This window comes from Amblyomma mixtum, chromosome 5 (genome assembly GCF_055824585.1).
Source record: "Amblyomma mixtum isolate Tamu chromosome 5, ASM5582458v1, whole genome shotgun sequence".
Lineage (NCBI taxonomy): Eukaryota > Metazoa > Arthropoda > Arachnida > Ixodida > Ixodidae > Amblyomma > Amblyomma mixtum.
This window is the reverse complement of record NC_143016.1, coordinates 164,258,155-164,271,502: the sequence shown is the minus strand read 5'-3', so window position 1 is coordinate 164,271,502 and position 13,348 is coordinate 164,258,155. Positions and strand designations below refer to the sequence as shown.

The 13,348-nt window shown below is 55.2% G+C and overlaps 1 protein-coding gene across 3 annotated transcripts in view; it reads right to left on the bottom strand.

The window, feature by feature from the left end:
- LOC149344472 (uncharacterized) overlaps positions 1-13,348 on the bottom strand; it is a 42,743-nt gene that overhangs the window by 27,227 nt on the left and 2,168 nt on the right. The gene's annotated exons all lie outside the window — the stretch shown is intronic.

The window sequence follows — 13,348 nt, the reverse complement described above, 5'->3', positions numbered from 1 at the left end:
GCTGTTCTTCCCCTTCAGCGCCAAGCCAGTCGAGCCAGGTGGTGATGGATAGAGAGGGTGGGGGGAAGGAACCCGACTGCTGAGCAGCCGGGCAATAGAAGAGGCAATGGGCCAGGTCCGCATAGATACAGGGGCAGTTGGGACAGGAAGGGTCCGATCGATAGCGATAGAGGAAGAGGCGGGACGGGGTGATAACTGCATTCATCTGAATGTGCCGAAGAAGGCGAGACTCCGGCACCGTGAGTGATGGATGAGGGGGAGGGTAAAGGCGTTTGTCGAGGCGGAGCTCAAGGTAGACCTCTTTTATGGTGCGGCGAAGGGTGAGTCTCCCACCGTCCTCCGAGGGCTTGGGCCAGGGGATCAACGGGGCCCGGAAAAGTGTGTCGCGGGCGATCTGATGGGCCAGCTCATTGCCGTCAATCCCTGAATGCCCAGGGACCCAGCGGAGGAAAACGATGGAAGGCTGCAGTGCGGAGACCGCTCGTTCGCCCTCCTGTTGGAGAGAAGGGGTCAGGGTGCGTTTCTGCATGTGGTGTATAGCGGCTTGTGAGTCCGAATAGACTGTGTACTCTTGGAGAGGGAAGGAGGGAAAATGACTGGAGGGCATGCGCAATGGCGAGGACCTCGAGGGACAATGCGTCTGGAGGGTGTAGATACGGCCCGCTGGTGTGGGTTTCAGGAGCAGGGAAGTGTGGATGGTACAGGGCGTAGCCGCAGGAACCTCGAGGAGCCACGAAGGAGGCATCCGTGTAAGCTACACCCTGGGTATCAAAGAGAGGGGAATGGTGCTGTGCGGCCGCATGACGACGTCCGGCGTGCAGGACGGGGGACATGTTGGTCGGGAGGGGAAGGATACGAAGATTGGGGGCGGGGGTGGGAATAGGAGAGGTAAACGGGGAGATTGGAATGGGCGAGATCGCCTAATACTCCGGTCCAAGGCCTTTCGAAGGCCCTCGAACCGATAGTCTATCGACTCAAAGGTGATCGAGCGCTGCTACACGGGCAGTTTGATTGGCCGTCGAATGAATAGCCTGTCGAGTAAGCGGAGCAACGCGGAACTCTATCGAGATTTGGAGCGCCTTCAAGCGTTGCCCAATGTTGCTAGCATTGCTTCTAACGACGCCAGCGCGCACTTTCGTGCGCGATACATAAGCATGAGCAAATATTATTCTCTCAAACTTTAATGCAAGCAGTAAACTATTAGTCTAGAGAATAAATTAAAAATTGTATCGTCTGGTTTAAAGCGCATTAATTTTATGCTCTCCATAGCAGAAGCTGAAAACTTCAGCGCTGTCAGTGTTGCCAGAGTCGTACAAAATTGTGACAGCAGGTCGTACAAAATGCACTGTCTTTCAAGACAACGCAGCGGGCCTTTAATAATAACTAAAATCATCCTATGACTGCATAAAAGTGGATTTCAATATTCAGTGACGTGTCAGAAAAATATTTTTATTTGCGCGAAACCGACCGTAGCGATTGTGGCGCCACACGAACTTGGCGTAAGACGCGAGGATCGTTTCAATAGACATTGAAATTCGCCGTGTAACAGCGACGCACCTTCTTCGACTTCGATCACGATCGAGAATTTCGAAGGCTCTCGACTAGATAGCCATTGCAATTGGCCGTGTGACAGTGGTATAACACTATTAGTAAAAAGTTAATTATTAAAAATTAGTTAACCAGCTTACTACTGAAGACGATTCACCGGTGTTCTGGTTACCGCCAACATGGGTAATACTATGCCGCGAAAGTCATATTTTTACCCCAAAAAGCCTATTCTTGAAAATGTTTGAAAGTGTTCGCTGAAACACCCGGTATATTTTGCGAAAATTTGTATTTCTGCAGGCGTAGTTATGTATTAGGGTCAAGCCATGTACGCCCCCGCTGTCTTGCCGGGACTCAAACGGTGGATGAAATGTCCTTTAAGAAACTCGCGTAGACGATGGCGCCAGCTTTCCCTCTAGGTGATATTTAAAAACTCTCTGTATGTCCACACTAGCGAAGCGGCGGTGCCGCCAACTGTAGGTCGATCTCGCGGCAAATAGTGCCCAGTGATTTGGCCAAAGACTCATTAAAACCAAGCGTTTCACTCCAGAAGAGCCGAGCACCAGGCCAAGGAAAATATTATGGCTGATGTCCCAAAGCGACTCGTCCCAAACGTCCCAAAGCGACTCAGGCTATGAGGTGATATGTTTTGCCGAGCTAGTGGCGTGTTCCACCAGGCATCGGGTCCAGGAGCACCGCCGCTGTGCCGACGGAGGAAGGAACGTGAACCGGAAACAGGGAGTAGGAGAAGCAAAGGAAAACTATATTTACATATTTACAACATTAGTTACAAGCAATGACAAACAGGGCAAAATCTGAGAAGAGTCGCAGGGAATCGCTGCTCGATGCTTTTTCGACCAATCGTAGGGATTTTGTCTTGAGCTCCGGCCTTTGAGTGGAGCAAACGACGCTCAATGGCTGGCTTTGCCATCTTGTCGAAATCGGGCACTCCTTAACGGCGATCCCCCTCCATCGTCTTCCTCGGCTGATTCACTTGGATAAAGTCTCCCGTAAGTGTCTTTTCCGGCCAGGTGGATCCCATATCTTGGTTCCAGGAAACGCCCAAAGGCGAACACTTGCAGCGGCGTCACCCGCGCCGTTGACAGAACAGCGAAGCGCGGATGAATGTCAGACGCTCGTCTCCGTTCGTGGCAGCAGGCGTTGAGTGATGTGACCCTGGCGGATGTACCGTCTTTGTCAAAAGTAACAAGGCTGCATGGTTTGCGTCTAGCTCGTACAGTGGAGCCTTTACAGCTTCCCTGAAGCTGAAATGTTCGTTAAAGGGAAGGACTGTGGGTATTCCTACCTTCCAGAACCTTTTGATCTTTAGGAAAGCCGCAAGGGCTCCACTGTACAAGCTAGAAGCAAACCATGAAGCCTGGTTACTTTTGACAAAGACGGTACTTACATGGTCGCAGGGTCAATGCTGCTGTGTTGGGTGCTGCCTAAGCGGAACTCCTGAAGTCGGGAAAAACACGTGGTGGCTGTTATGCCGCAGTGGTGGTACACTGTAAACAAAAATTAACCCAAAAGGGAGTATAAATGGTGGCGGCCACCCTTTTTACTCCATTTCTGAAAACATTTACTCCATGAGTGTGGAGTAAAACGGTGGACTGCCCACCATTTTACTCCCATGAGGGAATAATGATGTAAAGATGATTTACCTGCATTTACTCCAGTCTATAAAGGGAGTTAATTGTGCCAAATACTCCATCAGTGCCGAAATGGAGTAAAAAAACACCAGTTTCTGCAATCCGCCCCGCCACCTAGCGTCTCGTCTGCTTCTGGTCAGTATTCTGATAATGGCGGTGAGTGAAGACCGCTTGGTTACCGTCGTCGCTGGATCTCTGCTCCCTTCTGCTCCTTCACGTGCGCCTGCCGCGGTACAAAATATTGGCTTGTCGCCGTTTTCCGCTACAGTGCGCTACATAATTGAACTGCTCCTGTGAAGCCTCCAGTGCTCTAACCATACCTGACCTTCCTTTGTTAGTGTCGCCACCTCGTTACAGCCCCCGCTTAGGCCTAATTCTCGCAGGCTTTTTTCAGTGTGGTTCTCGCAGTGCATTGCAGCAGATTATGTGTTGCATGAACATGGAACTGTGATAGAACATAGTGTCAACGCCGAGCTCTTGACTGAGCTGATGAGGCTGCATTTTTTTTCCTCAGTCTTATTGAAAAGCCAAGCCCTAATGAAGTGAATATGAAGGCAAACACGGCCATTCCAAACTACCATCAAGGGTGTTTTCAACTTTTCTGAATTTCGCCTCCATCGAAATTCAGGCGCCGTGGCCGGTGTCTAACCCGCGTCTTTCGTGTCAGCAGCCGAGCGCCGTAACCACTCAGCCACCGCGGCGGCCGAAACGGAACGATTGTTACGCAGTAAGGAAGGAGGAGTTTTCCCCTGAACGCTATAGGCTCGTTGCTGCGCCACTTGCATTGGCGAAAGTCCTGCCCTGCCCACGCCGAACTTCGCAAAATCTGTGTAGTTGACTACCCAAGAGTCCGTAGATAGGGGAACGCAGGCCCGGTTCCTGTCTCGCACTTTCACGAGTACAGGTCGACTATGAAGGAAGCTGATTGCGTCGGGCTCGGATTCTGGCAAGAAAATCGGTTGAAACGCGGCTCGGGACCTCTTTCGGACAAAGGCGGGCCGCACCACGTTAACACACGTGGACACGGTACAGGCCCGTTCACAGGTCGCGCGACTGTTTTGGTCGAAAAGCGACAGTCGCAAACGTTCGCACTGGTCGAAACGCGACAGTCGCAGGCCAGTCGCTCGCTGCTCGATTTTCCAGCCTTGCGACTGCGAGTCGCGAACCGCAGAACCAATCAGTGAGCGAGCCAAGCTTCCGGCAACGACACCGCTCGCGGGCGCGCCGGGCGACGACCAGCGCTGCTCCCAGCTGGCTGCCCTAGTCGTCGCTGAGCCTAGCCGGTTTCATATCGATGCCGCAGCTGAGGGCGCTTCGGATCCTGGCCAGCGCTAGTAATTAAGATGCTGCTTTCGTCACCGCTTTATTGTGGACCTCGTATCTTAATAATATCATAACATGCTCGATTTCCGCGTGTCAGCATTCACATTTCTTACGAGCCACCACGCGGTCCCAACACGCCAGCACAGGACATTTAACGCTCCTGCTCAGCGACCACGAGGCGCCCCGCATCCTTTCTCCTACTAGCGTCCCTTGACAAGCCACGATGCTGCGCCGTACGGCAGCCGAGTTCTAAGGAGAAGCATCTTCAAGCAACACGCCTGGACTTGTCGCAAAAGGCCAGAGAGCGAGGCGCCGTTTTCTCCTGTCCCGGACGCCAGCGCGCGCGGCAAGATTTGAAGCGGTTGGCCACGCGGTCGCTGGTTGGTCCTTTCGGACTGCCGTCGAGCGCTGCCTTGGATTGGCCAATTCTGAGGGGCCACCGTTCCCCAGGCTATAAAAGCCCCACCGCTGCAGCTTGGGAAGAGAGATGACCGAGAGATGGCAGAGAGATGACCGAGAGGCGCCGACGATACGAGACGCGTCGGCGAGGCCCTCCCAACTCTGCAGATCCGCCGAACCTCCTACGTATCAATAATCCAGTTATCTCATTCTCGTGTACTTAAGTCTTAAATTAAACCTGTTTTCTTTATTCGAAAAGGATCCGGCCACATCTTGCTAACATGGCGCAGTCGACAGGATCTGCAGAGGCGTCACCCGTGAACGAAGACCGAGTCGACAACGTGGAGCCCAGCAGAACGCCGACGGTGAGCTTGGAGTTCCCGCTCACTCTGTCCCTTCTGGCATCGGCAGCACGCAACGCACTGACCACCTTGAAGAAACGGCAACTGGTGGAAGAGCTCCGATGCCGAGGACTTTCGTACAGCGGCCGCAAGGACGACATCGTGACGCGGATCATGGACGACAACGCTCGCCGCCAAGCCCAGAAGGCGGAATTCGAAAGACTGCTGGCCGAGAGAGACCATCTGCGGAGGCTTCTTGCTCAACGACAAGTGTCACACGATACGAGTGACAGCACGGACCAGCAGCCACTGTCGACACGGGTCGGTAACGAAAAGGGCTCCCAACGACCCGACGGACCCCGCGCCCCTGCCACGGACACTACGGTGCAGCACACGGTGCCGCAGCAAGCGGGCCACGAAACGGGCTCCCAACGACACGACGGACCCCGCGCCCCTGCCACGGACACTACGGTGCAGCACACGGTGCCGCCGCAAGCGGGCCACGAAACGGGCTCCCAACGACACGACGGACCCCGCGCCCCTGCCACGGACGCTACGGTGCAGCAGCCGGTGTCACCGCAAGCAGATAACGAAAAGGGCTTCCAACGACACGACGGACCCCGAGCCCCTGCCCCGGACACTACGGTGCAGCACACGGTGTCGCCGCAAGCGGGCCACGAAAAGGGCTCCCAACGACACGACGGACCCCGCGCCCCTGCCACGGACACAACGGTGCAGCACACGGTGTCGCCGCAAGCGGGCCACGAAAAGGGCTCCCAACGACACGACGGACCCCGCGCCCCTGCCACGGACACTACGGTGCAGCACACGGTGCCGCCGCAAGCGGGCCACGAAACGGGCTCCCAACGACACGACGGACCCCGCGCCCCTGCCACGGACGCTACGGTGCAGCAGCCGGTGTCACCGCAAGCAGATAACGAAAAGGGCTCCCAACGACACGACGGACCCCGCGCCCCTGCCACGGACACTACGGTGCAGCACACGGTGCCGCCGCAAGCGGGCCACGAAAAGGGTTCCCAACGACACGAAGGACCCCGCGCCCCTGCCACGGACACTACGGTGCAGCAGCCGGTGTCACCGCAAGCAGATAACGAAAAGGGCTTCCAACGACACGACGGACCCCGCGCCCCTGCTACGGACACTACGGTGCAGCACACGGTGTCGCCGCAAGCGGGCCACGAAAAGGGCTCCCAACGACACGACGGACCCCGCGCCCCTGCCACGGACACTACGGTGCAGCACACGGTGTCGCCGCAAGCGGGCCACGAAAAGGGCTCCCATCGACACGACGGACCCCGCGCCCCTGCCACGGACACTACGGTGCAGCACACGGTGTCGCCGCAAGCGGGCCACGAAAAGGGCTCCCAACGACACGACGGACCCCGCGCCCCTGCCACGGACACTACGGTGCAGCACACGGTGTCGCCGCAAGCGGGCCACGAAAAGGGCTCCCAACGACACGACGGACCCCGCGCCCCTGCCACGGACACTACGGTGCAGCACACGGTGTCGCCGCCAGCGGGCCACGAAAAGGGCTCCCAACGACACGACGGACCCCGCGCCCCTGCCACGGACACTACGGTGCAGCACACGGTGTCGCCGCAAGCGGGCCACGAAAAGGGCTCCCAACGACACGACGGACCCCGCGCCCCTGCCACGGACACTACGGTGCAGCACACGGTGTCGCCGCAAGCGGGCCACGAAAAGGGCTCCCAACGACACGACGAACCCCGCGCCCCTGCCACGGACACTACGGTGCAGCACACGGTGTCGCCGCAAGCGGGCCACGAAAAGGGCTCCCAACGACACGAAGGACCCCGCGCCCCTGCCACGGACACTACGGTGCAGCAGCCGGTGTCACCGCAAGCAGATAACGAAAAGGGCTTCCAACGACACGACGGACCCCGCGCCCCTGCCACGGACACTACGGTGCAGCACACGGTGTCGCCGCAAGCGGGCCACGAAAAGGGCTCCCAACGACACGACGGACCCCGCGCCCCTGCCACGGACACTACGGTGCAGCACACGGTGTCGCCGCAAGCGGGCCACGAAAAGGGCTCCCAACGACACGACGGACCCCGCGCCCCTGCCACGGACACTACGGTGCAGCACACGGTGTCGCCGCAAGCGGGCCACGAAAAGGGCTCCCAACGACACGACGGACCCCGCGCCCCTGCCACGGACACTACGGTGCAGCACACGGTGTCGCCGCAAGCGGGCCACGAAAAGGGCTCCCAACGACACGACGGACCCCGCGCCCCTGCCACGGACACTACGGTGCAGCACACGGTGTCGCCGCAAGCGGGCCACGAAAAGGGCTCCCAACGACACGACGGACCCCGCGCCCCTGCCACGGACACTACGGTGCAGCACACGGTGTCGCCGCAAGCGGGCCACGAAAAGGGCTCCCAACGACACGACGAACCCCGCGCCCCTGCCACGGACAGTACGGTGCAGCACACGGTGTCGCCGCAAGCGGGCCACGAAAAGGGCTCCCAACGACACGACGGACCCCGCGCCCCTGCCACGGACACTACGGTGCAGCACGCGGTGCCGCCGCAAGCGGGCCACGAAAGGGCCTCCCAACGACACGACGGACCCCGCGCCCCTGCCACGGACACTACGGTGCAGCAGCCGGTGTCACCGAGATCGAGCCAAGGAACGGGCTCCCTACGACACGACGGACCCCGCGCCCCAGCCACGGATATTACGGTGCAGCAGCCACTACCGACACGAGTTGGCCACGAGACGTACCTCCAACGACACGCCGCACCTTTCGCATCTGCTACAGTTACTACTACAATGCAGAAGCCATTGCCAAGACGAGCTGGCTCATCCATAAAGCCAGCACCTCGACGAAAGCGCGGCAGGATGCGGAACGATCCAACAATCCCGACTCCCTGGACCAAGAAACGTTACGAACGAGACAAACACGGCAGTCCGCATAAGTCGTATCACGTCCCCAGGTGGAAACGACGACGCAGTGGTATCGGTGAGCATCACGGTACAAGCTCGACTACCTGTACCAAGAAACGAAACGAGCGAGACAAACACGGCACTTCGCACAAGTCGCATCGTCTCCCTAGATGGAAGCGAAGGCGTATTCGAACGAGCTGGACGCAAGCCACAAGATACGCGGGGAAGAACGCCCAGCACGCCCAAGAATTGCTGTCGACAACGTGCGCCTGAGGACAGGCGCAAATTTTGGAAAGGCCGTGTCAGCATTCACATTTCTTACGAGCCACCACGCGGTCCCAACACGCCAGCACAGGACATTTAACGCTCCTGCTCAGCGACCACGAGGCGCCCCGCATCCTAACTTTCTCCTACTAGCGTCCCTTGACAAGCCACGATGCTGCGCCGTACGGCAGCCGAGTTCTAAGGAGAAGCATCTTCAAGCAACACGCCTGGACTTGTCGCAAGAGGCCAGACAGCGAGGCGCCGTTTCCTCCTGTCCCGGACGCCAGCGCGCGCGGCAAGATTTGAAGCGGTTGGCCGCGCGGTCGCTGGTTGGTCCTTTCGGACTGCCGTCGAGCGCTGCCTTGGATTGGCCAATTCTGAGGGGCCACCGTTCCCCAGGCTATAAAAGCCCCACCGCTGCAGCTTGGGAAGAGAGATGACCGAGAGATGGCAGAGAGATGACCGAGAGGCGCCGACGATACGAGACGCGTCGGCGAGGCCCTCCCAACTCTGCAGATCCGCCGAACCTCCTACGTATCAATAATCCAGTTATCTCATTCTTGTGTACTTAAGTCTTAAATTAAACCTGTTTTCTTTATTCGAAAAGGATCCGGCCACTTCTTGCTAACACGCGACGCCTTCAGCAGCAGGGCCAGCAGACAAGAGTCGAGCCGCATTGGGCAGCAGCAGCAAAGCGGCTATGGGAAGAAAGTTGCTTGTATCGCAGTTATCACTTCTACCAGCAATTCGGTATTGGCCAGAGATCTTCAAAAATGATGCATTTTTTACATGCGTCGACCCAAGGGCTTGGTATGAACGCGAACAAGCAAAATTTGTGCATTTTTCTGACGCCGGCGGCCGGCATACTCCAAGCTGGTAGGCCGACCCTGCAGAGGAGCGCGCCTCTGTCATCATGACGCTTTACGACCGCGGTGCACATCAACACCGTCACGACATCCTCATCATCACTCGGGTCGTTGTAGTACATTGTGAATAGCATTTCAGAGGACCGAGCGCGAGTACAGGAGGCGCGGCCAAAACAGACGAAACATCTCGAAAGCGCGCGAACAACGTCATTCCCTCATTCCCGAGAGTTTTCGCTTCAAACGAGAACCTAACGAGAAGGCGACCCGCTGGTCGCGCTTGCAGGTGTGAACAACTGTTATCGAGCTGCTGCCTGGTCGCAAGCGACTGCTGGTCACGTGCCCTTTGCGACTCGCAATGTGAATGGGCCGGCTCATGCTAATAAACGACATGAGCCTGCCATCCGCGCTGCGTCTTTCGATCGAGTCAGTTCAGGTAGTCGAGTCAGTCGCCGTGCGACAGACGCGCTCTGCGGTCATTCGAAAACTCAAATGGCACGAAAGCAGGATGGAGTGTCGCCGGCTGTTCTCACAGCGTAGATACTGACAACTGCACAATTTCCGTTGCTCCGAATTAACTAGCGTAAAAAACTGCGAACCTGGAAGGTGGCCACATTTATCGGTTTGGTTTGATTTATGGGGTTTAACGTCCCAAAGCGACTAAGGCTATGGGAGACGCCGTAGTGGAGGGCTCCGGAAATTTCGACCACCTGGGGTTCTTTAACGTGCACTGACATCGCACAGTACACGGGCCTCGAATTTCTCCTCCAAAGAAATTCAGCCGCCGCGGCCGGGATCGAACCCGCGTCTTTCGGGCCAGCAGCCGAGCACCATAGCCACTGAGCCACCGCGGCGCGGTGCTCAAGTTCAAACCTCCGCAAGACGGGAAGAGAAAAAAAATCAGGGGGCACTTTGGCTCTCTAAAGTGCTGCAAGGCGAAAGGGTTTCCTGGCCGCTGTTTGTTTTTATTTACTTTCTTATTTTTCATATTTTGTTTTTATTTATATTTTTGCTCCTTTTCTTAACTTTATTCTTTTTTATTTTCATTTCCACATCTTATTTTTATTTTGTTTATTTTCTTATTTTTATTTTTTATTTTCCTTTTCGTGACTTTACTCCTTTTATTTTATTTATGAAGCCCATGCATTCACTAGATGCGCCTTTATTCATGCTGGAACCTTGAGCCTAGCTTTTAAGCAGTGACGCCGAAAGGCGGACGAATCTGCCGACGCGTCTGTCGACACGACTGCCGAAGCGTCTGTCGACACTCCTGCCGACGCGTCTGTCGACACCCCTGCCGACGCGTCTGTCGACACTCCTGCCGACGCGTCTGTCGACACCCCTGCCGACGCGTCTGTCGACACTCCTGCCGACGCGTCTGTCGACACCCCTGCCCGCGCGTCTGTCGACACCCCTGCCGACGCGTCTGCTAACGACAGTATGAGGCATTAAAGGCTTTCGCCTTAAAAAAGCGAGTCGTCATCGGCGCGAATGTGTGAGTCGGACGAAATAAATTGTGAAACGCGGAATACAGTACAAACAGCAATAAATTCACGGCTATATACGAAATAATGTCTGCAATTTAAACACGAAACGAGCTCGCGATTAATACATGACAAGAACCCATAACCGCATCTGAGAGACAACAAACGGTTAAAAAATTCAGAGGCCACTTAGACACCATTTAAAGTCTAAAGTGCACGAGGCGAAAGCCTTTCCACGCAACTTTGGCTGCACAGCCGTAGGCACACACGAGGCAGCTTGGGTTGACTTGGATTGGCTGGCCATGACTAATTGGGTCGTGACTAATTAGTCACGGCCCATGACTTACTAGTCATGATTGGTTATTGACTAGCTAGTCATGATTGATTAATGACTAACTAGTCATGACTAGTTATAATTGATGACTGCTTAATGACTAGTTAGTCATGATTGATTAGTTGATGAATAACTAGTCGTGATTGGTTAATGACGAACTAGTCATGTCTGGTTAATGACTAACTAGTCTTAACTAGTCATGACTGCTTAATGACTAACCAGTCATGACAAGTTAATGACTAACTAGTCATGACTATGACTTCCCAGTCTTGATTGCTCAGTGACTTGTCATGATTGGTTATTCACTAGCTAGTTAATTGATGACTGGTTAATGACTAGCTAGTCATGACTAGTTGATGAGAAACTAGTCATGATTGGTTAATGACTAACAAGTCATGACTGCTTAATGACTAACCAGTCATGATCAGTCATTATTCATTGTTAGTCATGATTAACCATGACTAATGAATAACCAGTCACGACTAGTCATGACTGGTTAATGACTAACTAGTCATGACTAATCAATCATGACTAACAACTCATTAGTGATTAATGACTAACCAGTCATGACTGCATAGTCATCACTATTTAGTCATTAACTAGTAATGAGTGGTTAATGACTAGTTTTTCGCGGAGCGCTGGAAAGGCCAAGCTGCGCATGCGCGAAGAGCGGGTGACGTCACACGGCGCACAGCTGGCGCGCTGGGGCCGCCGCCACTCGCTCTCCATCGCCACGCGACAGTCTCCCTCTCTCTCTCTCTCTCCCTCTCTGATGCGCAGTAGCGATTGCGCATCGCCATCTGCGAGGTTTGTGGTGTATATAAAATTGGCAGTGGCCTGATCTGCTATGCCAGGATATATGTAGCGTGAGGTGAGGGCGAGGTGTCCACATCTCGGTGGACACCTGAACCAGAGGGAAGGCCCATAACTGCCCTCTTGGAATAGAGGACACCTCAACCATGCTTTAAGCTAAGTGGCGGCAGTGACGGTGTGCGCTGCATGCGTTAGCATTGACAACGCTCTGCCAGAAACGCGACGCTGAAGCCATAGGCCGTCGGCGTTCGTTGTGTTCGTTGGCGTTGACCACATTTTACACTCCGATCACTTTAAGGGAAGGAAGTGCGCATAATGGCTCCCTGGGTCAGTGGACGCCTCAATCGTGCTTATATGTACGTGGGGTGATGAGAGAGAAAGAGATGTGAGCTGCAGGCATTGACAAGGTTGTGCCAGAAACGCGGCGCTGAATCCATAGGCCAACGGCGTTAATTGTGTTCATTGGCGTTGGCGTTGTCAACGTTTTACACTCCGGTCATTTTAAGGAAAGGAAGGCGAGCGCGCGCGGTGAGGCACGCCAGCTGTGCGTAGTGACGTCACTTGCTCCTCGCGTATGTGCAGTATGGTCGCGCAAGAGCACGGCAAACGGCGAGCCTGTGGGCAATGTAGCTCACGCAACAATATATGGCTAATTTTCGCTGAACGCAAGTCGTCAGGCAAGACAGGCTTTTTTCGCGTCGTGTTCCGGCTTCTGCTGTCTCCAGGACAAGAACGGTATATTCGTAAATGCGTTAGTGCTTTTGAGCTTCGGCACGAAAGGCAGGACCACGTTGTTGGCACAGCCGTCTTCAGCGAACGCGGTTGCTTCGACGCGCCTTTCATTCCATCTCAATCTCTGCGCGCGGCAGCCTTGTTAGTGCCAGTCTGTGCGCTTTCCACTTCTTTCACGCGACAGCGTATACAGCTCGTTCGGTCGAAAAACCGTCGACGTCGTAGTTGACGGCACCACGCGTCGGAAAAATCGTATAACAACCGTTTGCTCCATAATGTTCCGAATGGTGTCACACGGTTCAACGTTCGTGCAGCATAAACTTACTAGTTAAGTTAGAGCCTAGCTCGTGGCAGGAATTCGAACCGGCAATATATATAATCGGGGGCTGCGTAAAAAAAAAAATTGGCAGGGGCTTAGATTTGGTTAAGCCTGGTACGTTGCGAAAGCAAAAGCGCAGCGCCTCCAACTGAAGGAACGCAGTGCGCCGCGTCTACAGGTCACGCGTGGCTACCGGCCGCCGCTGCGCGACGACTCAAAGCTTCTTCGGTATTTTTTTTATATTTTGTTTTTGATGTTGTTGCGAGCGAGAAAAAGAAAACATAATCTACAGCTGGTATGACGTCACAGCGGCAGTAGCGCCACAGGCGCGCAGCGCGGCGA